Source organism: Oncorhynchus masou, chromosome 14 (assembly GCF_036934945.1).
Source record: "Oncorhynchus masou masou isolate Uvic2021 chromosome 14, UVic_Omas_1.1, whole genome shotgun sequence".
Taxonomy (NCBI): domain Eukaryota; kingdom Metazoa; phylum Chordata; class Actinopteri; order Salmoniformes; family Salmonidae; genus Oncorhynchus; species Oncorhynchus masou.
In genome coordinates, this window is record NC_088225.1 from 30,935,024 (window position 1) to 30,960,103 (window position 25,080).

General features: G+C 45.4%; 1 protein-coding gene across 1 annotated transcript in view; it reads left to right on the plus strand.

The window, feature by feature from the left end:
- The first annotated feature begins 6,641 nt into the window (after window positions 1–6,641).
- LOC135553775 (metalloproteinase inhibitor 2-like) overlaps window positions 6,642–25,080 on the plus strand; it is a 126,071-nt gene continuing 107,632 nt past the window's right edge. Inside the window, exon 1 of the transcript XR_010457632.1 lies at window positions 6,642–7,057. The gene's annotated coding sequence lies outside the window, so the exon portion shown is untranslated. The remainder of the gene's footprint in view (window positions 7,058–25,080) is intronic.

The following is a 25,080-nucleotide window of genomic DNA, read 5'->3' on the forward strand; positions in this document are numbered from 1 at the left end:
GGAATTCGGGTAGAATTGCGTTGTAAAAAATGTACAAATAAACTTCCATCGTTTTTTTCTAAATCACAATGACCACTTTCAGGACACACATGACCATAACTGACTTATTGGGAATCATATCTTGTCACATTAATGTTCCCAGGAAGTGAGAGAAATGTTTACAATAATGTGTGTCAATAATGTTAACTGGCTATTCGCACCCACTGTACAAACACATATAACTAACACAACTAAATCTACATCAGCAAACTCTCCATCACAGAATCATAGGCTGTTCATGTACAAACAAACAGTTTTGGCTTCACTGTCCAAATACATGTAGAGACTACAGTACACTTTCAGCAAGTACTAATTCGGGCTGGACAGATTACTTGTATAAATGTAATCAATTACTGATCACACATTATATGACAATAAAAGTCCTTGGTAACGTAATCCATTGGATTACTCTAAATGAGGAACATAATGATTACATTTGAATTTCTTCTTTGGGTAGTCAGCATCTGCCTTGTCACTTTAAGCTGGTGTAGACCAATCCGTTTTCTATATACCTCTGTCCATATCAGGGCTCAGGCTAACATCCAGATGCAGGACGCAGATAGTACAAGTCTCAGAGTTTATTATAGTTCAAAGGGCAGGCAAAAGGTAAATCAAGGCAGGCAAAGGGGTGTAATCCAAATCAGTCAGGCAGGTACAGGACGGCAGGCAGGATCAGGGTCAGGACAGGCAGAAAGGTCAGAACTGGGAAGGCTAAGAAAAACTAGAACACAGGAACACGCTGGTAGGACTTGACGGGAGAAGACGAACTGGCAACAGACAAACATTAAACACAGGTGTAAATACACAGGAGATAACGGGGACAAATGGGAGACACCTGGTGGGGGGTGGAGACTAGCACAAAACATGTGAAACAGATCAGGGTGTGTTAGTACCCCCCCTCTAGGGACTTCACCTGGCGTCCCACCGGGGCACATACCTGGTCGACCGGGGTGCCGGCAGCAGAACTCAGTGATGAGGGCTGGGTCCAGGATGTTCCTGGCGGAGACCCAGCACCTCTCCTCCGGGCCATGCCCTGAGGTCGAACACTCAGGAGGAGCCTCACCATGTTTGCCGGATGGCCGTCAATGAGACGGGGGGAGAGGGGTGGGCCTGGAAACAGGAGACAAAGGCCTGTGAGACAGAGGTTTAATTCTAGATACATGGAAAGTGGGATGTTTACGGAGAGTGCGGGGCAACAGAAGATGAACAGCAGAGGGGCTAAGGACCTTAGAGATGGGGAAAGTTTGCGGGACTTCACCCGGAAGGACAGATCCCGAGTGGACAGCCATACCCTCTGCTAAAGACGGTAGTGGGGAGCGGGGGTCCGGTGGTAGTCTGCCTGTCGTCGATACCTGGAGGTGGTCTTGAGAAAAGTGGCCCGGGCTCTCTTCCAGGTACGGCAACAACGTTGGACAAACATCTGGGACGAACATCCTGTTGCTGGCTCCAGGAGGTGGGATTGGTGGAGATGAGGAACTGAAGAGTTGTCTCCAGATCCTGATTGGCTCGCTCCGACTGGCCGTTAGACTGGGGATGAAGGCTGCTGTTGACCCAATGCCTTCCAGAACCGGGACGAGAACTGAGGACCGCGATTGGAGACCATGTCGACCGGCAGTCCATGACTCTGGAAGATGTGCTACACCGTGAGCTGGGCCGTCTCCTTAGCTGAGGGAAACATAGGAAGGGGAATAAAATGGGCGGCTTTGGAAAGCCTGTCCACCACCGTACGGATGGATGTGTTGACATCTGACGGAGGGAGGCCCGTGATGAAGTCCAAGGATATATGGGACCAGGGGCAGTGAGGGACAGGGAGTGGTTGAAGGAGGCCAGCCAGAGCTTGCCGGGGGAAGCAAGGGTTCTATAACCCCGGACGAAACAACGGACTAAATTGTCAAACCCCAGGAAACATTATAGCTGTACTCTAGATGTGGGTTGAGGCCAATCCACCACTGCTCTCACCTTGTCAGGGTCCATCTGAATATTCCCTGCAGCGATGACATATCCTAGGAAGGAGAAGTTGGAGCGATGGAACTCACATTTCTCCACCTTTCTCGAAAAGCTGGTTCTCCAGGAGATGCCTGGATAAATGAAGATGTTATTGAGATAGACAAACACAAATCGGTTCAACATGTCTCGGAGCACATCATTGACCACAGCCTGGAACGGGAGCGTTGGTCAAACCGAACGGCATCACCAGGTACACGTAGTGTCCGCTAGCCGTGTTAAAGGCAGTCTTCCATTTGTCTCCTTCCTGTATCCAAACCAGATGGTAGGTGTTCCGAAGGTCCAACTTGGAGAAGATGAGAGGCTCAAAAGCTGAGGAGGTGAGTGGTAGCGGGTAACGTTTTTTAAGCGTAATGTCATTGAGGCCCCAGTAGTCGATACACGGACGCAGAAGAAGAACCCTGCGCCAGCGGGGGAGAAAGATGGACGCATAATCCCTGCAGTGAGAGAGTCCTCAATACACCCTTCCATCACTTTTGTCTCTGGACCCGACAGGGAATAAAGTCGCCCCGAGGCATGCAGAGTTGAAAACTTCCCGTAAGTCCTGGTACTCAGAGGGAACGGTGGAGAGATCCAAGGTTTTTCCCAAGCCAGCAGGGAGACGTCCCGGAGCAGGCTGCGCCGACTTAAGACAATTCGCATTGCAAAATGGGCTCCAACCCCAACCACCCAACATCCTTGGCACGTTCTGACTCAGCTGCATCTTCTTGATGCAAGGTCATCACTGCCTAAAGGTCAGGTTCACTGTCCACCTCCAGGGGAAGCTGTCCCAATCCTCATTGTTTGATTGTGAAATGAAAGGCCTACACCCAGCTACCAAGCAGCTTGTGACCAGTAAAAGAGGAAATGGTCATTTGAACGTCTAACCCACCCTTACAATAACAGGAGGATAAAGACGTCAATAGGCAGATGTAACACATTAAGAGAAAGCTGGTTATGACATCCCAGTGCTTGATGGGAAGTGAACAGGGTGGAGCTGTGTTGTCTAATGAGAAAGGTCCTTTTGAAACAAAGATCTTAATGAAATGTGATATGATTCAGTTCTTAGTAGGTTTGTAACCAAAAATGTTTCTGTGAAAGGTAACCAAGGAGAGCAGTCAATTTCCAATAGATTAGAACAGAAGGGAAAAGCTTCCATTCCCACTGAAAGGTGACTTCCAAACTTTCTAAGATTTTCCTCCTCCTTCTCCTTATTTCCCTCCTTCTCCTCCTCCTCCTCCTTTTCCCCCTCCTCCTCCTCCTCCTCCTCCTCCTCCTGCTCCACCTCCTTCTCCTTCTTTTCCTCCTCCTCCTTCTCCTCCTCCTCCTCCTCCTCCTCCTGCTCCACCTCCTTCTCCTTCTTTTCCTCCTCCTCCTGCTCCACCTCCTTCTCCTTTCTTTCCTCCTCCTCCTCCTCCTCCTCCTCCTCCTCCTCCTCCTCCTCCTCCTCCTCCTTTCCTCCTCCTCCTCCTTCTTTTCCACCTCCTCCTCCTCCTCCTCCTCCTCCTCACCTCCTTCCTCCTTCTTTCCCTCCTCCTCCTCCTCCTCCTCCCTCCTCCTCCTCCTCCTTCTTTCCACCTCCTTCTCCTTCTTCTCCTCCTCCTCCTCCTTCTCCTTCCCCCTCCTCCTCCTTTCCTCCTCCTCCTTTCCTCCTCCTCCTCCTCCTTCTTTCCACCTCCTCCTCCTTCTTTCCTCCTCCTCCTCCTCCTCCTCCTCCTCCTCTTTCCACCTCCTCCTCCTCCTCCTCCTCCTCCTCCTCCTTCTTTCCACCTCCTCCTCCTCCTTTCCACCTCCTCCTCCTCCTTCTTTTCCTCCTCCTCCTTCTCCTCCTCCTCCTTCTTTTCCTCCTCCTCCTCCTCCTCCTCTTCCTCCTCCTCCTCTCCACCTCCTCCTCCTCCTCCTCCTCCTCCTCCTCCTCCTTCTTTCCACCTCCTCCTCCTTCTTTTCCTCCTCCTCCTCCTCCTTCCCCCCTCCTCCTCCTTCTCCTCCTCCTCCTCCTCCTCCTCCTCCTTCTTTCCACCTCCTCCTCCTTCTTTCCACCTCCTTCTCCATTCCCTCCTCCTTCTCCTCCTCCTCTCCTCCCCTTCCTTCTTTCCACCTCCTTCTCCTTCCTACTCCTCCTCCTCCTTCTTTCCACCTCCTCCTCCTTCTTTCCACCTCCTTCTCCGTCTTTTCCTCCTCCTCCTCCTCCTCCTCTTCCTTCTTTCCACCTCCTCCTCCTTCTTTTCCTCCTCCTCCTTCTCCTTCTTTTCCTCCTCCACCTCCTTCTCCTTCTTTTCCTCCTCCTCCTTTTCCTCCTTCTCCTCCTCCTCCTTCTCCTCCTTCTCCTTTTCCTCCTCCTCTTCCTCCTCTTCCTCCTTCTCGTCCCACACCCAGTAGTGCCCATACAGTAGTTCCCTCTACTGCCCACGCCTACTTTCTAGAACTCTTAACACCAATCCGTCCAAAAGATGCATCCAGTTAGTCTTGCTGATGAGAAGCCACCTTCCATGGCCAAACATTAGACTCTACTTCAGTGAAGTGCATCACTATGCCTGAGATGTAAACAAATCAACAACAGGGTGTATGAACTATGAATCACAATGGTGGAAGTATGGGATGGGCAGTGTGGGAAATCTTTCCACTGATATAGTTTTCCTGTCCGAATGACCATGACCAGAGATTATTTATTTGTGGCTAAAGCTGAAATTCTATATTTTAACTATTGCTTCATAGTGAACTACTGAAGTACTACATATATTCTCGATCTCTTGGGTGAGGCCTTTAGCCTTGATCCCAGATCTGTGTGTACTGTCAGAGTTGGCAATTGCAAGGCAGTACAAACATATATTTGGACTCGCCTGTGAAGCAAGTGTGTAGTGGCAACTGACTGGAAGACAGTTAATTTAGGAGGCTGGGAGCTGTCCCCTCTCTCTTTCTCTTTTTTATATGGGCATGGGGTAGCCGGCAGGCAGCACAGAGCTGTGGAAAAGCAACCAAGCAAAAATGTTCAATGCGCAAAAGAGTGGAAATATGGAACCCAGAGGAACAGCGGATGGGCGCCAAAGATGATGTCAGAGAGAGAGAGAGAGATGGAGAGTGAGATGTGAGTGACTCACGCTCCAACCACAACTCCCCTCTCTTCCTTATTTCTCCTTTCCCCTATTACAACACACCATTATCTCCATGTTATCCACACACACACACACACACACACACACACACACACACACACACACACACACACACACACACACACACACACACACACACACACACACACACACACACACACACACACACACCACTCCCAGGCCAGAAACAGCACAAAACAGGGTCTGGAGGCCACAAACCCCAATTCTCCAAGTCCCCTCAACTTCCTGAGCTGGTGTTAGAAGCAGCCAGTGGTGAATAAGTTTTTCCATTGTTGTGCATGGGAGTAGGGGGATGCTAAATGCCTGAATATATCTGACTATAGCATTATGTTTCATTCAGCAGGAAGCCAGGGAGCAGGGAAAGAAGCAGGGGTTTGGGTAGCTTACGTTAGGGGAATTGCCACCAGATTGAATCTATTACGTTTAATGGGATGATGTAATCCCTCCTCCCCCTACGCCTCTATTCTCTCTCTCTGTCTCTCTCTCTCTCTCTCTCTCTCTCTCTCTCTCTCTCTCTCTATCTTTATTTCTTAATTAAATTCAATTCAAAGGGCTTTATGGGCATGGGAAACATATGTTTACATTGTCAAAGCAAGTGCTATAGATAATAAACAAATGTGAAATAATCAATCAAACATTAACAGTAAACATTACACTCACAAGTTTCAAAGGAATAGACACATTTCAAATGTCATATTATGGCTATGTACAGTTTTATAATGATCTGCAAATAGTACAAATAGTACAAAAGGGAAAATAAATCAAGATAAATATCTCTCTATCTCTCTCTTTCTCTCTGTGTACTGGTATTTCCTAGTGTGCTGTGATGTCTTGGGTTTCCTGTTAGCTACTGAAATTGCTCCCAGACTCACACAGGGCTGTGTTGTTACACACATGTCCACTATACAGGGCTGTGTTGTTACTCACTATACAGGGCTGTGTTGTTACTCACTATACAGGGCTGTGTTGTTACTCACTATACAGGGCTGTGTTGTTACTCACTATACAGGGCTGTGTTGTTACTCACTATACAGTAACAACACAGGGCTGTGGAAGCACACTGAGAGATATTTGAACTTGGGAAAAAGTACAGCAAAGTTGGTCATCGGTTGTGGATAAATGCTTATAGAAAATCACATGACAAGAGCAGGCGCTATTTTAAAAGGTTGTAGACATCAGATAGTACATGTTCGGAATTAGTGACTTGTTATTTAGAAGTAGCCTAGGCCTAAATCCAACCTTTACTCAAGTCACATATTTAGATAATGCCATGAGGATACATAAGGTATGGAAACGGAGACTTCATAGCCTACATATAAAGATATACATAATGTCGGCTAGACTCTTAGACACATTATGTAAGCCTAGCCTGTTGATGAAAAGCAACCTCATTGTTACTAGAGCTCATTCAACATTAATCTGCTGTTTTGTAGAACGCTCAGCCTGCCTGCCACTGGTTTGGTCCTGACTGGGGAGGAGCTCACAGCCCACCATAAAAGGCAAGGCAAACAGACTTCTAGGTGTCTGTCAGTCTGGAACAGTCTAGAAGGGAAAGGGCAATGTTCTAGTGTAGTTTACATGTCACACTTTCATTAGTGCGATCCTTTTGTGATATTTGGCGAAACAATCGACTTCACGACCTGAAAAGCTTGGGACTGAATATATATTTGTGTTTCTGTTCTTTTGCTGCCGTGGGGTAAACATTTTCCCTCCACGCGATAGATTGATAGATTTTTCCATACAGTCGACAGTAGAATAATTCGTTTTCAAAATGACTTGGTCCATAAGCAGTTGTTTCATTACTCTGGTCGTTCTGTTCCTCTGGCGGGTGGAAGACATCGCAGAAGCTTGCAGTTGCTCCCCTGCGCATCCTCAACAGGCTTTTTGCAATGCAGACGTCGGTAAGCAATTTTGGCAACATTTGTTTCTCTTCACATGTTGATAGATATGCTACTACACTGTATCAAGATAGGCTACTACACATTTTTGCGCATCATACAGAATTGTCTGTGGTCGTTGTAACTTTGTATAATTTTCATGCCATGATCATTAGGCCTATATTTACGTATTCTCACACAATTATTTGCATAATTAAGTAGGCAACAGTAAAACGGGCTCCAGCCAGGGTTCTCAAACCCTGTTCCTGGATAGCTGCCCTCCTGTAGGTTTTCTACACCAAGTGTTCTATGTTGCTATAGGCCTACAGTATGCCTTCGGATTAATTGTTATTTGTCCAAAAGCTAAATGATATACACCAAAATGTCAAATTAATATTTTCCTACATTTAGCCCAAAGCACTCAGTTGTAGTGTAGACTTCTTGGTGTAGACTAGTATGAAAATCAAATAATAGTGGTTATATCAATTATCTTTGACAGTTCATTTGTTTCACTATTTAAGATGGATGGCCTGCTTTATTTGCAACATACTGGGAATACAAGAGGGAATGGTGATGGGTGGACCTCTCTCTCACACCACACACACGTACACACACAGCACTTTGCTTCAAAACAAATGTTCAATTCAACATGGAATTATCCAATACTTCACATACTTTACATTTTACAGAGAGAACCCATAACCCCCCCTCTCCTTTTTATTTTCCCTGTCCCACTGATGCGCTAGAGTCGTCTTATAGCAGCAGCTACTGTACCAGACACTGTGCCCTCTATAGAGTAGTCTTATAGCAGCAGCTACTGTACCAGACACTGTGCCCTCTATAGAGTAGTCTTATAGCAGCAGCTACTGTACCAGACACTGTGCCCTCTATAGAGTAGTCTTATAGCAGCAGCTACTGTACCAGACGCTGTGCCCTCTATAGAGTAGTCTTATAGCAGCAGCTACTGTACCAGACGCTGTGCCCTCTATAGAGTAGTCTTATAGAGTAGTCTTATAGAGTAGCAGCAGCTACTGTACCAGACGCTGTGCCCTCTATAGAGTAGTCTTATAGCAGCAGCTACTGTACCAGACACTGTGCCCTCTATAGAGTAGTCTTATAGCAGCAGCTACTGTACCAGACACTGTGCCCTCTATAGAGTAGTCTTATAGCAGCAGCTACTGTACCAGACACTGTGCCCTCTATAGAGTAGTCTTATAGCAGCAGCTACTGTACCAGACACTGTGCCCTCTATAGAGTAGTCTTATAGCAGCAGCTACTGTACCAGACACTGTGCCCTCTATAGAGTAGTCTTATAGCAGCAGCTACTGTACCAGACACTGTGCCCTCTATAGAGTAGTCTTATAGCAGCAGCTACTGTACCAGACACTGTGCCCTCTATAGAGTAGTCTTATAGCACTGCAGACACTGCCCTCTATAGAGTAGTCTTATACTGTGCCCTCTATAGAGTAGTCTTATAGCAGCAGCTACTGTACCAGACACTGTGCCCTCTATAGAGTAGTCTTATAGCAGCAGCTACTGTACCAGACACTGTGCCCTCTATAGAGTAGTCTTATAGCAGCAGCTACTGTACCAGACACTGTGCCCTCTATAGAGTAGTCTTATAGCAGCAGCTACTGTACCAGACACTGTGCCCTCTATAGAGTAGTCTTATAGCAGCAGCTACTGTACCAGACACTGTGCCCTCTATAGAGTAGTCTTATAGCAGCAGCTACTGTACCAGACACTGTGCCCTCTATAGAGTAGTCTTATAGCAGCAGCTACTGTACCAGACACTGTGCCCTCTATAGAGTAGTCTTATAGCAGCAGCTACTGTACCAGACACTGTGCCCTCTATAGAGTAGTCTTATAGCAGCAGCTACTGTACCAGACACTGCAGCAGCTACTGCCAGACGCTGTGCCCTATAGAGTAGTCTTATAGCAGCAGCTACTGTACCAGACACTGTGCCCTCTATAGAGTAGTCTTATAGCAGCAGCTACTGTACCAGACACTGTGCCCTCTATAGAGTCGTCTTATAGCAGCAGCTACTGTACCAGACACTGTGCCCTCTATAGAGTAGTCAGCAGCTACTGTGCCCTCTATAGAGTCGTCTTATAGCAGCAGCTACTGTACCAGACACTGTGCCCTCTATAGAGTAGTCTTATAGCAGCAGCTACTGTACCAGACACTGTGCCCTCTATAGAGTAGTCTTATAGCAGCAGCTACTGTACCAGACACTGTGCCCTCTATAGAGTCGTCTTATAGCAGCAGCTACTGTACTGACGCTGTGCCCTATAGAGTCCAGACACTGTACCCCTCTATAGAGTAGTCTTATAGCAGCAGCTACTGTACCAGACACTGTGCCCTCTATAGAGTAGTCTTATAGCAGCAGCTACTGTACCAGACACTGTGCCCTCTATAGAGTAGTCTTATAGCAGCAGCTACTGTACCAGACACTGTGCCCTCTATAGAGTAGTCTTATAGCAGCAGCTACTGTACCAGACACTGTGCCCTCTATAGAGTAGTCTTATAGCAGCAGCTACTGTACCAGACACTGTGCCCTCTATAGAGTAGTCTTATAGCAGCAGCTACTGTACCAGACACTGTGCCCTCTATAGAGTAGTCTTATAGCAGCAGCTACTGTACCAGACACTGTGCCCTCTATAGAGTAGTCTTATAGCAGCAGCTACTGTACCAGACACTCAGACCCATGTTCTTCTCCAGATCATTTAAATCACCTTGGGGTCACATGAAGGGAAATATTCTCAAACACAACCAGCTAAGAATATTCCAGCGTCTGTCCTTGTGAAATAAACACAGGATAGTTGTTAATTCTGTGGAATGTGACTGACCTATGCCTGGCTCATAGTGGATTTAACAAGGTCAAAATATGATTGAAATGTATCTATTTAAAGTAATCTGTTCTTTCAAAGGTGCTGTCATTGCTGTTGTGATGTTAACATCCATACAGGCAGATACAAATAAACAAAGCTTGTGTACTGCATTGTGGGTAAATACTGTTTGTTTTGAGCTCTACTATGGATGGTTCTTTGGCCAGATCCTTGTCTTGGTCATCAAAGTGTACCATGAACAGGCAAGATGTTGGGAGTCGAGTAGCACAATCCACTGTGTTGTGACTGAGAACTGTTATTCTGGGACCTTCCACTCTATCAAATCAAATCACATTTTATTGGTCGCATACACATGTTTAGCAGATGTTATTGTGGGTGTAGCGAAATGCTTGTGTTCCCAGCTCCAACAGTGCAATAATATCTAACAATTCACAACAATACACACAGATCTAAAGGTAAAAGAGTGGAATTGAGAACTCTAGAACCCTGGATGGGTTCTACCCTGGTCCAGCCTAAACCACCAGAACAACAACTACAGATGATAGATGCCTCCCACTGCAGCCACTATTATTACTGTATAGTTACTACTGCTAGTCTGTGTGGCAAATGGAATCTGGGAAACATGGGCTTTGGTGTGAGATCCAGGCAGGGTCGCTCACGTTCATTATGCCACCGTAGCGAAACGTTGTGTAACGGAAAAAGAAAATTAGTGTTTCTTATTTGACAAGTTTAGGTAGTAGACCTTCCTCCCCGTTTCAGACAGGTTTCTTCAGTTTCATGACTTGTGAACACGACCCAGTGCCCTCTTAGAGAAAAGGTTCCAAAAGGTTTCTTCAGTTTCATGACTTGTGAACACGACCCAGTGCCCTCTTAGAGAAAAGGTTCCAAAAGGTTTCTTCAGTTTCATGACTTGTGAACACGACCCAGTGCCCTCTTAGAGAAAAGGTTCCAAAAGGTTTCAGTTTCATGACTTGTGAACACGACCCAGTGCCCTCTTAGAGAAAAGGTTTTCTTCAGTTTCATGACTTGTGAACACGACCCAGTGCCCTCTTAGAGAAAAGAATTCCAAAAGGTTTCTTCAGTTTCATGACTTGTGAACACGACCCAGTGCCCTCTTAGAGAAAATAATTCCAAAAGGTTTCTTCAGTTTCATGACTTGTGAACACGACCCAGTGCCCTCTTAGAGAAAAGGTTCCAAAAGGTTTCTTCAGTTTCATGACTTGTGAACACGACCCAGTGCCCTCTTAGAGAAAAGGTTCCAAAAGGTTTCTTCAGTTTCATGACTTGTGAACACGACCCAGTGCCCTCTTAGAGAAAAGGTTCCAAAAGGTTTCTTCAGTTTCATGACTTGTGAACACGACCCAGTGCCCTCTTAGAGAAAAGGTTCCAAAAGGTTTCTTCAGTTTCATGACTTGTGAACATGACCCAGTGCCCTCTTAGAGAAAAGGTTCCAAAAGGTTTCTTCAGTTTCATGACTTGTGAACACGACCCAGTGCCCTCTTAGAGAAAAGGTTCCAAAAGGTTTCTTCAGTTTCATGACTTGTGAACACGACCCAGTGCCCTCTTAGAGAAAAGGATTCCAAAAGGTTTCTTCAGTTTCATGACTTGTGAACACGACCCAGTGCCCTCTTAGAGAAAAGGTTCCAAAAGGTTTCTTCAGTTTCATGACTTGTGAACACGACCCAGTGCCCTCTTAGAGAAACAAATTCCAAAAGGTTTCTTCAGTTTCATGACTTGTGAACACGACCCAGTGCCCTCTTAGAGAAAAGGTTCCAAAAGGTTTCTTCAGTTTCATGACTTGTGAACACGACCCAGTGCCCTCTTAGAGAAAAGGATTCCAAAAGGTTTCTTCAGTTTCATGACTTGTGAACACGACCCAGTGCCCTCTTAGAGAAAAGAATTCCAAAAGGTTTCTTCAGTTTCATGACTTGTGAACACGACCCAGTGCCCTCTTAGAGAAAAGGTTTCTTCAGTTTCATGACTTGTGAACACGACCCAGTGCCCTCTTAGAGAAAAGGATTCCAAAAGGTTTCTTCAGTTTCATGACTTGTGAACACGACCCAGTGCCCTCTTAGAGAAAAGGTTCCAAAATGTTTCTTCAGTTTCATGACTTGTGAACATGACCCAGCGCCCTCTTAGAGAAAAGAATTCCAAAAGGTTTCTTCGGTTGTCCACATAGGGGAACCCTTTTTGGTTCCAGGTTGAACCCTTTTGGGTTCCATGTAAAAGTCTCTGTTTGAAGGGTTCTATTTGGAACCCAAAAAGGATCTACCTGCAACCAAAAGGGGTTCTTTAAATGGTTCTCCTATGGGGACAGCCGAAGAACCCTTTTAGGTTCTAGATAGCACTGTTCTTTTTCTAAGAATGTACTACAGCATCCACGTCTGGCCAGAAGGCTAATGACTGTATATGTTCTTTAAAGAACCAGGGAATCTCACTACTTCTACTGTATTTTAATCAATTCCACTCACACATTGCTCATCCTAATATTCCTTTCACTTTTAGATGTGTGTATTGTTGTGAATTGTTAGATACTACTGCACGGTTGCAGCTGGGAACACAAGCATTTCAGTACACCCACAATAACATCTGCTAAACAAGTGTCTGCGACCAATAAAATAGTCTTTGATCAAATTGTATTTGATTTAGTCATATTAGGCCAAACCTTTGGTTTCCCCTGACGAGGATCTGTTTCTAGGCCTCTTTCTCTTCTGATTTGATCAGGTACAGACCACTGCCTGTTTGGGTTACTTGTCTTTACATAACTAACTTATGCTAACGAGAATCTCTAAACAGTGACCGTCTTGTCTTGATGTTTAAATACAGTTTTTTAGGGACTTTCTTCATGGTTGTGAGCTGGCTCAGCCTGTGGTGTGTATATATACAGCAGTTTACTTATTCTACTTATTCCACCGTTTCTCTGCTATAGGTTGCAATGGCTTGTTAGTGTCACGTTTTAATAGCATGTGCACAAGGACAGTGAAATGCCTTTCTTGCGAGCTCTAAACCCAACAACGCAGTATTCATGCGAGCTCTAAACCCAACAACGCAGTATTCATGCGAGCTCTAAACCCAACAACGCAGTATTCTTGCGAGCTCTAAACCCAACAACGCAGTATTCAGTATCAATGTAGTACTAAGAATAACATACGGTGAACATAAGATGAACATGAGAAAGTAAGAATCTTCGGTACAGTATATACAGAGTCAGTTCCAATACCACACGTGCAGGGATACTGGAGTGATAGAGGTAGATATGTATAGGGGTCAGGTGACTATATACAGAGTCAGTTCCAATACCACACGTCCAATGTGCAGGGATACTGGAGTGATAGAGGTAGATATGTATAGGGGTCAGGTGACTATATACAGAGTCAGTTCCAATACCACACGTCCAATGTGCAGGGATACTGGAGTGATAGAGGTAGATATGTATAGGGGTCAGGTGACTATATACAGAGTCAGTTCCAATACCACACGTCCAATGTGCAGGGATACTGGAGTGATAGAGGTAGATATGTATAGGGGTCAGGTGACTATATACAGAGTCAGTTCCAATACCACACGTCCAATGTGCAGGGATACTGGAGTGATAGAGGTAGATATGTATAGGGGTCAGTGACTATATACAGAGTCAGTTCCAATACCACACCAGTCAAGATGCAATGTGCAGGGATACTGGAGTGATTTGAGGTAGATATGTTTTCATCCTGAGGGGGAAGAGGTGACTATATGACTGTGCAGATGATCAGTTCCAATACCACACGTCCCCGCTCCACTGCAGCCCCGTTGATGTGGATGGGGTTGTCCTGGCAGCTCCTTGGTCTTACCGACATTGAGGAAAAGGTTGTTGTCCTGGCATCACACCGCCAAGGTCACTGACCTTCTCCTTGTAGGCTGTCTCATCGTCGCTGGTGGTCAGGCCTACCACCGTCGGCTTGTCATCAAACTTGATGATGATGTTGGAGTTGGGCACGGCCACGCAGTCGTGGGTGAACAGAGAGTACAAGAGAGGACTAAGCACACACCCCTGTGGGGCCTCTGTGTTGAGGGTCAGGGTAACAGAGGTGATGTTGCCTACCCTCATTACCTGGGTTCGAACCATCAGGAAGTCCAGGATCCAGTTGCAGAGGGAGGTGTTCAGTCCCAGGGTCCTAAGCTTGGTGATGGGAATGGTGGTAGTGAATGAACAGCATTCTCACATACAGTACCAATCAAAAATTTGGACACATCTACTCATTCAAGGCTTTTTCTTTGTTTGTACTATTTTCTATTATTATGTCAAGAGTGTGCAAAGCTGTCATCAAGGCAAAGGGTGGCTACTTTGAAGAATCTCAAATATGAAATATATTTACATTTGTTTCACACTTTTTTGGTTACGACATGATTCCATATGTGTTATTTCATAGTTTTGATGTCTTCACTATTATTCTACAATGTAGAAAATTGTAAAAATAAAGAAACCCTTGAATGAGTAGGTGTGTCCAAACTTGTGACTGGTACTGTAGGTATTCCTCTTGCCTTGGTGGGTGAAGGCAGTGTGGAGTGCAAATGAGATTGTATCGTCTCTGGATCTGTTGGGGCGGTATGCATATTGGAGTGGGTCTGGGATGATGGAGTTGATGTGTGACATAACCAGCCTGTTAAAGCACTTGATGATTAGATGTGAGGGCTACAGGGTGGTAGTCGTTGTGGCATGAAGCCTAAGAGTTCTTGGGAACAGCAATGATGGAACAGCAATGATGGAACAGCAATGATGGAACAGCAATGATGGAACAGCAATGGGGAGGTTGAAAAGGACAGTGAATATGCCTGCCAGCTGATCTGCTGATGCTCTGAGAACGCGCCCTGGAAAACCGTCCGGCCCCACTGCCTTGCGGGTGTGGAGCTGATTAAAGACCTTATTCAAGTCGACCTCGGAGAGCGAGATCCCCCAGTCCTCTGGGCCCTCACGCATGGCATGGTGTGGAGCTGATTAAAGACCTTATTCAAGTCGACCTCGGAGAGCGAGATCCCCCAGTCCTCTGGGCCCTCCCGCATGGCATGGTGTGGTTATTGTCGAAGCGTGTGTTAAATGCGTTGAGTTAGTCTGGTAGAGAGGCATAGTTGGGCAGATCACTCCTGGGTCTTCCTTTGTCATCTGTAATGGACTGTAGCCCCTGGGCTCCCGAATCTAGCGGTCTAAGGCACTGCATCTCAGTGCAAGAGGCATCATTACAGTCTCTGGTTCAAATCCAGGCTGTATCACATCCAGTCGTGATTGGGAGTCCCACTTTATTCCTATGTTGTCCTTTTGCTCGTTTGATGTAGAAACACAATCCTGTTTATGAGATTAGTGCAGCAGAATAAGGTTGAGGTTTAAGGTCAAAGGTACAATGGTCTTTTCATTGAGCTTTCATTTCATTGACTCAAATCAAATCAAATCAAATCAAATTTATTTATATAGCCCTTCTTTGACAGTGAATCTCAAAGTGCTGTAGGCCTAAAACCCCAAACAGCAGCACTGGAGTAATCATTTCATTGACTCTAAAAGGCTGTGAATCAGGGTTGGTAGTCAATCCTATTTCCATTCAGTCCATTCAAAACGTAAACTGAAATTCCAATTTGAGGAAGATTAGTGTTTTTAGTTTACTTCCTGAATTGACTGGAATGAAACGGAATTGACCCCAACGATGCTTTGAAATGGTGGGAGGTCAGAATGGGTTATTTTACTGTCAACGGTTTCTAGTATGTGAACACTGGACACGGTTTGCTTTGCTATTGCACAACGATGCCTTGAAGTTGGCAACATTGCAATGGCCTTGTCATCCCGTCTGATGGAAATGAGGAAATCGAGGGCCAGTGAAGAGCACGACCAAGCATCTGAACCTGTTGAGAAAGTTTCTGGCACACACTGCCTTTTAAAATCCAGCTGTGGAAACACATAACCTCTGGAAGGACTTTTAATCTCTGGAAATTCCTTGGTCGATTTTCACCACTGAAAACCAGACAATATTCTTTGTAATTTTCCCGATGCCATTAACGGGCTAAGCTATGATGAAGGGGTATTTTTATACACAAACCATTATAATGAAGTAAATCCTCTGCCTGCTTCAGAGTTGACCTCATTTGGCCTGGTGTACTAGTTTGGTGCTGGTCCCTGTCTTCAGGATACATCACATTTCTTAACGCAAGAGGTTCCATTAGGGACCTCCAGCCTTCTCAGTAGAGGTGACTGGCATGAATGACACTCTGTCAACCTAGTTTCCGTGTGGTCCATTGTAGGTTGGCGCCTTCGGTCACTTTCTTTAAAGGAGCTTCAGTATTGGTCTTCTCCTGGACAGAGGACAGTAGGGAGAATAGGAAAGACGGGAAGCGAGTGTGTTGCACAGGGCTGGGAATTGCCAGGGACGTCGTGATACAATATTATCACCATACTTAGGTGCCGATACGATATGTTTTGCGATTTTCACAATTCTGTATGTATTGCAATTCGATACTGTGATTTTATTGTGTTTTGATGCTCCAAAAATATTGCTCACCATTTGTCTTCTGCAGAGGGACAAGAGAGAGCCGTGAGAAAACAAGGTTTGGTCAGTCATGGAAATAAAAGTGCTGAAAACACTGGTGTTTTGGTGCAAGTTGCAGCCAACTAGCGCAAAAATAATATTGCGATCTATTCAAAACGATACGATATATCATAAAAAATAGTATCCCGGTATGTAACTGTATCAACCCCGCCCATCACTAATGTCACAGGCAGCAGGTGACATTTGAACCCATGCTGACACTGGTAGGTGTATGTTCTGTTGCTAGACCACCAAGGCCACTTGGTACCTTTTGTTGTCTTTAGGCAGAGGTGTACAGTCCATTCCAGGGGTGGAGTATTTCATTGTCTGTCGGACATGTACTGAAGCGTACGAACTTGATATCCTGTTCGCTCCTTGTGGACTACTGCGATAACAACGCCATGTACTGAATATACTGGAAGTCTTCTTCTAATTGGCATCTCCAGACAGTTTATTCAATCATGAGAAGGGATTGACCAGAAGCAAATCCATTTCCATCCACATCAATTGAAATCCTCCCGTCAGGGCTGACCGGTTACGGAGCCCTTCGATGCCGCTCGACGATCAGATGTTATGTCAGTCATGCATCTGACCAAGCAGTCCACTGCCTCGTATTGCTTCTAGTTGGAGGGGTGTGTACCTATGGAGACATTTTGGGAAAAGGAATGCAAACCTTTTGGGATCTGAAAAAAGTAGTCTGACTGGTTTCTGCTCTGAAGACCGGCCCTGCTGCAAGCTGTGTCAACAGACGATACCATTAAAACCACATCCTTTTCTGTCCAAAGCAAAATCTGCGCCAGCTTTGACATCACAACAGCTCCTTATGTACTCAGGGTTTGGCTGGGCTGTTTGTTTATCACGTGGATAGGTTGGCTAACGGTTGTTCATTCTACTAAGTGAGATGATATTTCCATGCTTTGAAGTCTTGAGCGGATAGCTAACGCAGACGAGTGCTTGAATTGGGACAGTGTTCATCAGGCTTACCAGCACTTTACCAGAATTGAACTGCCTGAGTATCGACACCTCAAGGTTAGTCGCTGTAAAACATGAATACCGCCATTGTGAAATTAAAGCAGACCGGCACTGTTTCATTCTACTTCAAGCACTGATACAGTCTGTCCTGAGTAGTATGGTAAGACAGGACGGATGAGGACTGATGCAGTCTGTCCTGTGTAGTATGGTAAGACAGGACGGATGAGGACTGATACAGTCTGTCCTGTGTAGTATGGTAAGACAGGACGGATGAGGACTGATACAGTCTGTCCTGTGTAGTATGGTAAGACAGGACGGATGAGGACTGATACAGTCTGTCCTGTGTAGTATGGTAAGACAGGACGGATGAGGTCTGATGCAGTCTGTCCTGTGTAGTATGGTAAGACAGGACGGATGAGGTCTGATGCAGTCTGTCCTGTGTAGTATGGTAAGACAGGACGGATGAGGTCTGATGCAGTCTGTCCTGTGTAGTATGGTAAGACAGGACGGTTGAGGACTGATGCAGTCTGTCCTGTGTAGTATGGTAAGACAGGACGGATGAGGTCTGATGCAGTCTGTCCTGTGTAGTATGGTAAGACAGGACGGATGAGGACTGATGCAGTCTGTCCTGTGTAGTATGGTAAGACAGGACGGATGAGGACTGATGCAGTCTGTCCTGTGTAGTATGGTAAGACAGGACGGATGAGGACTGATGCAGTCTGTCCTGTGTAGTATGGTAAGACAGGACGGATGAGGACTGATGCAGTCTGTCCTGTGTAGTATGGTAAGACAGGACGGATGAGGTCTGATGCAGTCTGTCCTGTGTAGTATGGTAAGACAGGACGGATGAGGACTGATACAGTCTGTCCTGTGTAGTATGGTAAGACAGGACGGATGAGGACTGATACAGTCTGTCCTGTGTAGTATGGTAAGACAGGACGGATGAGGTCTGATGCAGTCTGTCCTGTGTAGTATGGTAAGACAGGACGGATGAGGACTGATGCAGTCTGTCCTGTGTAGTATGGTAAGACAGGACGGTTGAGGACTGATGCAGTCTGTCCTGTGTAGTATGGTAAGACAGGACGGATGAGGACTGATGCAGTCTGTCCTGTGTAGTATGGTAAGACAGGACGGATGAGGACTGATGCAGTCTGTCCTGTGTAGTATGGTAAGACAGGACGGATGAGCACTGATGCAGTCTGTCCTGTGTAGTATGGTAAGACAGGACGGATGAGGACTGATGCAGTCTGTCCTGTGTAGTATGGTAAGACAGGACGGATGAGGACTGATGCAGTCTGTCCTGTGTAGTATGGTAAGACAGGACTGATGAGGACTGATGCAGTCTGTCCTGTGTAGTATGGTAAGACAGGACGGATGAGGACTGATGCAGTCTGTCCTGTGTAGTATGGTAAGACAGGACGGATGAGCACTGATGCAGTCTGTCCTGTGTAGTATGGTAAGACAGGACGGATGAGGACTGATGCAGTCTGTCCTGTGTAGTATGGTAAGACAGGACTGATGAGGACTGACAGTCTGTCCTGTGTAGTATGGTAAGACAGGACGGATGAGGACTGATGCAGTCTGTCCTGTGTAGTATGGTAAGACAGGACGGATGAGGACAGTCTGTCCTGTGTAGTATGGTAAGACAGTCTGTCCTGTGTAGTATGGTAAGACAGGACGGATGAGGACTGATGCAGTCTGTCCTGTGTAGTATGGTAAGACAGGACGGATGAGGACTGATGCAGTCTGTCCTGTGTAGTATGGTAAGACAGGACGGTCTGTCCTGTGTATGGTAAGACAGGACGGATGAGCACTGATGCAGTCTGTCCTGTGTAGTATGGTAAGACAGGACGGATGAGGACTGATGCAGTCTGTCCTGTGTAGTATGGTAAGACAGGACTGATGAGGACTGACAGTCTGTCCTGTGTAGTATGGTAAGACAGGACGGATGAGGACTGATGCAGTCTGTCCTGTGTAGTATGGTAAGACAGGACGGTTGAGGGTCTTTGGCAGCACTACAACATGAGCAGCTATACTTGACGTTTCAGAGAAATGTACCATAAACCAGATTTATGGGTTTATATTTCAGTTAGTGAAGAGGTGTGATGACATGCAACACACAATTCCCTGAGGACAGTTCCTGTTGAGTTTATGGACAACCATTAGATTTCATTCCTAGTAGATTCTCCAAAATGATTGAGGGACACAATGGGGAACACTTGACGTGAGAGCTAATGGTTTGGTTTGAGTGGATTGATGAATGTGGCTGCGGAGGGAGCAAGCTCAGCTGGTAGAGCATGGCGATTGCAACATCAGGATAGTGGGTTCGATTATCAGAACAACCCATACGTATTAAATGTATGGGTACATGACTGAGTCGCTTTGGATAAAAGCATCTGCTAAATGGTATACTGTATATGGAATAAGGATTAGATTGGATAAAAGCGTCTGCTAAATGGTATACTGTATATGGAATGAGGATTAGATTGGATAAAAGCATCTGCTAAATGGTATACTGTATATGGAATGAGGATTGGATTGGATAGAAGTGTCTGCTAAATGGTATACTGTATATGGAATGAGGATTAGATTGGATAAAAGCATCTGCTAAATGGTATACTGTATATGGAATGAGGATTAGATTGGATAAAAGCATCTGCTAAATGGTATACTGTATATGGAATGAGGATTTAGCATCTGCTAAATGGTAATTGACTGTCTTTCTTTTGATTTGACTTAATCATTTTAGCTCCTAGTGGAGCAAAGAGCCTCAACAGTGTATCTCCAGCAAACCCAGTTCAGGTCAGTTTCCTTAACTTCATTCCAGGTGAATCCTAGTTCCTACCCTCTTCCTCCCTTCTTCATTGGTTCTTCTCAATGTCTTCCTCGATGTCCAACCCTGTGGATCCCACTGAAGTGCCTGTCTTGTTAGTCTTTAGAGAGCATGAATAGAGGGCAGGAATAGAGAGCAGGAGTTGTCGGCCGCTGGCTGAACCAGAACCCTTCTCCTCCTCTACAATTAAATGACATGCATGGACATTTTCCCATCTGCATATTGTTCTAAAATGTTTGCTGATGACCAAGCAAGTATCCCAACTAGTCTGTTTGTTGCTTGTGAAAGAAAGTACACTCTGTTCCACAACCACTCCTGATCTTGTTGCAGCCTTCCAGATAATTATTCTTGTCTTTTCACAGCCTTTGGTTATCTTGTTTCCAGTTAACATTGTCATTTCCTATAATGATGTTATCTATGGTCAACTGTTTTCAGGTAACATTGTCGTTTCCTACAATGATTTTATCTTGAGACCGAGCGCAAATCAACTGGTGTGCAACTCTGGTTAGAAATGAACACACACCACACACTCCATGTTAGTCATAATCATCATTCAGCGGACTCTCCCAGGTTTCACCTCTGCACGGTGGAGTTGCATAGTAGTCTGGGAAAGTTACTAGGATGAGTAGTAGCCTTCCCATAGATTACAAATGAACTTGAAATGGAAAGTGTTTTGGAAATGCTGTTTTACAATGTAACCATGAATGGGTAACTGGAATCTTAAAACAAATGTCAGATTTTTCCAGAACCATAATTGAGTGCTCCCTTTGTGTTCCTTTTTTGAATAATTGTCTCACAATTGTAATCAATGAGTTCTAACTTTTTAATGACTTGTAAAAATGTTTAATTGACTGTCAACAATTAATATGATTATAAATCCTTTATAAACCCTTATAACCTTTATAAAGTTTAGGGGGACAGTCAGAGTGAACAAGGAGTTGGTTTATGATGAGCCACTTCCTGGTAAATCTACCCTCCTTGAACATCTGTCAACAGGCTTTTATCAAGGCCTTGTTTAAGTCCTATTTTTTAAATGCCCTTTTCAGTGTCCATCCATACTGTGCTGCCTGTACCCCCCCTTCCAGCATGGTGGTACCTCATTTCGGCTCACCTTGGGGGCCAGGCAGAGCGTGGTGTTTGTTGACTACACAGTGTACACTGTTGTTATGGCACAGGGCCAATGAGAGCAGACTGTGTAACATGCATCACATCTCCCATCCAATTACACTGATGTAGTGTGTCAACCAAACACCGCCTCAAATGGCCCCCAAGGGACACATACAGCCACAGTAAGAGGTCCAATAGCAGCCCCACTGTTCCAGCAGCTCTATAGTGTAATGAATCTGGATGGCTGCTGGTAACCATCCGGTCATTCAGACAGGAGGTGTGTTTTTATCTGTTAGACATACATGTGGCAGCTAGAGGTTAAACCATTTGGATTTAAACCGGAGGAAGATTAAATGTATTAGTTTGATTCTGGACTTTCTCAGTCAATTCTTCGTAGGTTTGGTGATTCGAAAATCGGATGGTGTTAGGAGTTGAAATGTGGAAATGGTAGGACTCATGATCTGCTCAGGTTCAATGGAGAGGGACATTACATGTCACGATCCAATCATGTTAGTGTATTTTCAAAAGGAAATACCAAGTTGACAAATGACATTACATGAGGAGAGAACTGTACTAGCTATGTACACAGAACCCAGCTCTCATTTCCAAGAGCAGACTAGTTTCACAGTGCACTTCAGACCGACAGCATTGTCCACCAATCCAAGTGACGCAGCACAACTGTGTCACTCCACAGTCCAGTCAGTCGATATATCCTTGCTTGGTGCCTGTGGAACATTCCACCTGACTTACTTTACCATCGGAGAGAAGTGTCTGGTGTCTGATTCCTGCTCAGCCAGTGAGGATTGCTTCTGCACTCCGGTCAAGGGGATGACCACCAATCCCCCTGGAGGAGCAGGAGGGTTCCCCGACACTGGTTGCCCATGGGGCTGCAACACTAGCAGCTGTGTGTTTCAGAATGGCAGAGTGTGGAACACAGAGGGAAAGAGGGAGTGTGTGTGTGTGAGTCGATCATTCTGCAAGGATCACTCAGTGCAGTTCTGTGGGGTCCCCTGGGCATGTTTGGTGTTGTGTGTGTGTGTGGCCTCAGAGAAAAGGTGCTTTGTGCTTCCGTCTGAGACTGTTTGTAGACTATAGTGAGACTGTGTGCAGACAGTTGTGTAAAGTACATAAGTATAAAATACTTTAAAGTAATACTTATGTAGTTTTCTTTGTTGTCTGTACTTTACTTTACTATTTATATTTTTGACTACTTTTATTTCACTACATTCCTAAAGAAAATAATGTACTTTTTACTCAAGTAGTGTTTTACTTGGTGACTTTTACTTGAGTCATTTTCTTTTAAGGTATCTTTACTTTTACTCAAGTATGACAATTGGATACTTTTTCCACTACTGTGTGTAGACTATAGTGAGACTGTATGTAGATCTTACCCACTGGGCCCAGACGTCAATTCAATCTCTATTCCACGTTGGTTCAATGTCATTTAATTGAAAGGACGAGGAAACCATGTTGATTCAAACAGTGTGTGCCCAGTGGTTAGTCTGTATGACTGCAAGGGCTGCCCTCTCAGAGCTGTTCTGATGCACACAGCCAACCATGCAGCCTGGGTAGAGTTTAGTGCTTTTTCCTGACTATGAACTTGATCTTAGTTGACTTCTCCCTCTCTGTCGATCCTGTTGGCTTCTCTCTTGCGCGCTCTCTCTCTCCCCCTGTCTCTCTCTACCCCTGTCTATCTCCCCCCTGTCTCTCTCCTCTCTCTCTGAATGTCACTGCTAGCATATGGTATTGGTATTGCTGGCCTGTCTCTTTCTAAACACATGAAATGGTGATGAGGATGATTCCACAACTGCAGAATGATTGCTATTCCTGCCACTCCTTAACTCTGTTTCCTGCCTGGAGATATTCTACATTCCTCCATCACTCTCAACATCCCATCTCCTAGTATTCTCTCTCTCTCTCTCTCGTTCTCTTTTGTCCCTCCCTCTCCGTTCTCCCTGTCAACAGTTTGACTCTGTAAAACCTTAAAAGGAAATGTTATTCCCGGGCCGTATTGTAATCCAATTAAAAGGCACATGCTTCATACTTCTTAGACAAAGTATAAATTCCCTAAAAGACTGGTCTTAGCCGTACCTGCGGTCGCCACCTTGGGGAATTGGACGACTGAAGTCAAAGTAAACATCTGTTTGACATTAGTCTCCAGTCTGATTCACAGCTGAATGCAGCTAGGGCTGGACTGCACTGAGGTGAACCTCATCTTTCATTCATAGCAGCGTTTTCCACACTGCCCTTTGTTTGTTGCTAGGCAGTGGTACAGTTCTGGTTTTAAAAACCAATAGAAGAGATGCTCATATTAAAGGGATATTACACTCTAAAGTCGAAGTTGGTCAGATGTATTTCTTTTTTATCTCAAAGGGGATCTTGTGTTGAGGAAAGTCCACATCCCAGACTATACATTGTGTAGATCCATAAATACACATCCCAGGCTATATATTGTGTAGATCCATAAATACACATCCCACATTGTGGTGCTTATCTTTTCAATGTGTTTTTGGTTGAGGCATAGTTGGCTCTGCCGAACCGATTGCAGGGGATGTGGAGCCATCTTAAAGTCTGTAAACCTCTGACAAACTCTGACAATGGAGTGTAGTGTCCCCTTTAAGTAGCTGGTACAGCTATTAGAAAAAACCCAGTCTACTGTGATTTCATTGGATCAGGATGTCTGCAAAACAAAAACAAACTGTAATTCCAGTGATAAAGCAACACGTACATCTATGTGGTGTACTGGTCCTAATGATGATAGACAGTTGTGGAATAGAGGGAACTTAACATCGTTACAGAGGAAGTTCATCTGTTTGGCAAGGACCATGTTTTTCCACTCCAACCTTTCTGCCTATTTCTTCCTTCCTTGTCCAACAACAAATCCTTTAAAAATCTCCTGAATCAGACTGAAATGAGGAGAAAGAAGAAAAGAGAGGCTGGTTTGTGTCGCTGTCAGCACCTTCTACCCAGACAGATGGGCGGAGGGCTCGGGAGGAGGGGCCTGGGCCCGACAGTGTGTGACAACGTCTAGTGTGTGACTGATTTCCTGGGCGCATGCGTGCATTCTGCAGGCCAGGTACATTCCTCTCTCAGATTACAGCTGACTAGCTTCCTCAGAGCAGGCCAGGTACATTCCTCTCTCAGATTACAGCTGACTAGCCTCCTCAGAGCAGGCCAGGTACATTCCTCTCTCAGATTACAGCTGACTAGCTTCCTCAGAGCAGGCCAGGTACATTCCTCTCTCAGATTACAGCTGACTAGCTTCCTCAGAGCAGGCCAGGTACATTCCTCTCTCAGATTACAGCTGACTAGCTTCCTCAGAGCAGGCCAGGTACATTCCTCTCAGATTACAGCTGACTAGCTTCCTCAGAGCAGGCCAGGTACATTCCTCTCTCAGATTACAGCTGACTAGCTTCCTCAGAGCAGGCCAGGTACATTCCTCTCTCAGATTACAGCTGACTAGCTTCCTCAGAGCAGGCCAGGTACATTCCTCTCTCACTAGCCTCCTCAGAGCAGGCCAGGTACATTCCTCTCAGATTACAGCTGACTAGCTTCCAGGCCAGGTCATTCCTCTCTCAGATTACAGCTGACTAGCTTCCTCAGAGCAGGCCAGGTACATTCCTCTCTCAGATTACAGCTGACTAGCTTCCTCAGAGCAGGCCAGGTACATTCCTCTCTCAGATTACAGCTGACTAGCTTCCTCAGAGCAGGCCAGGTACATTCCTCTCTCAGATTAC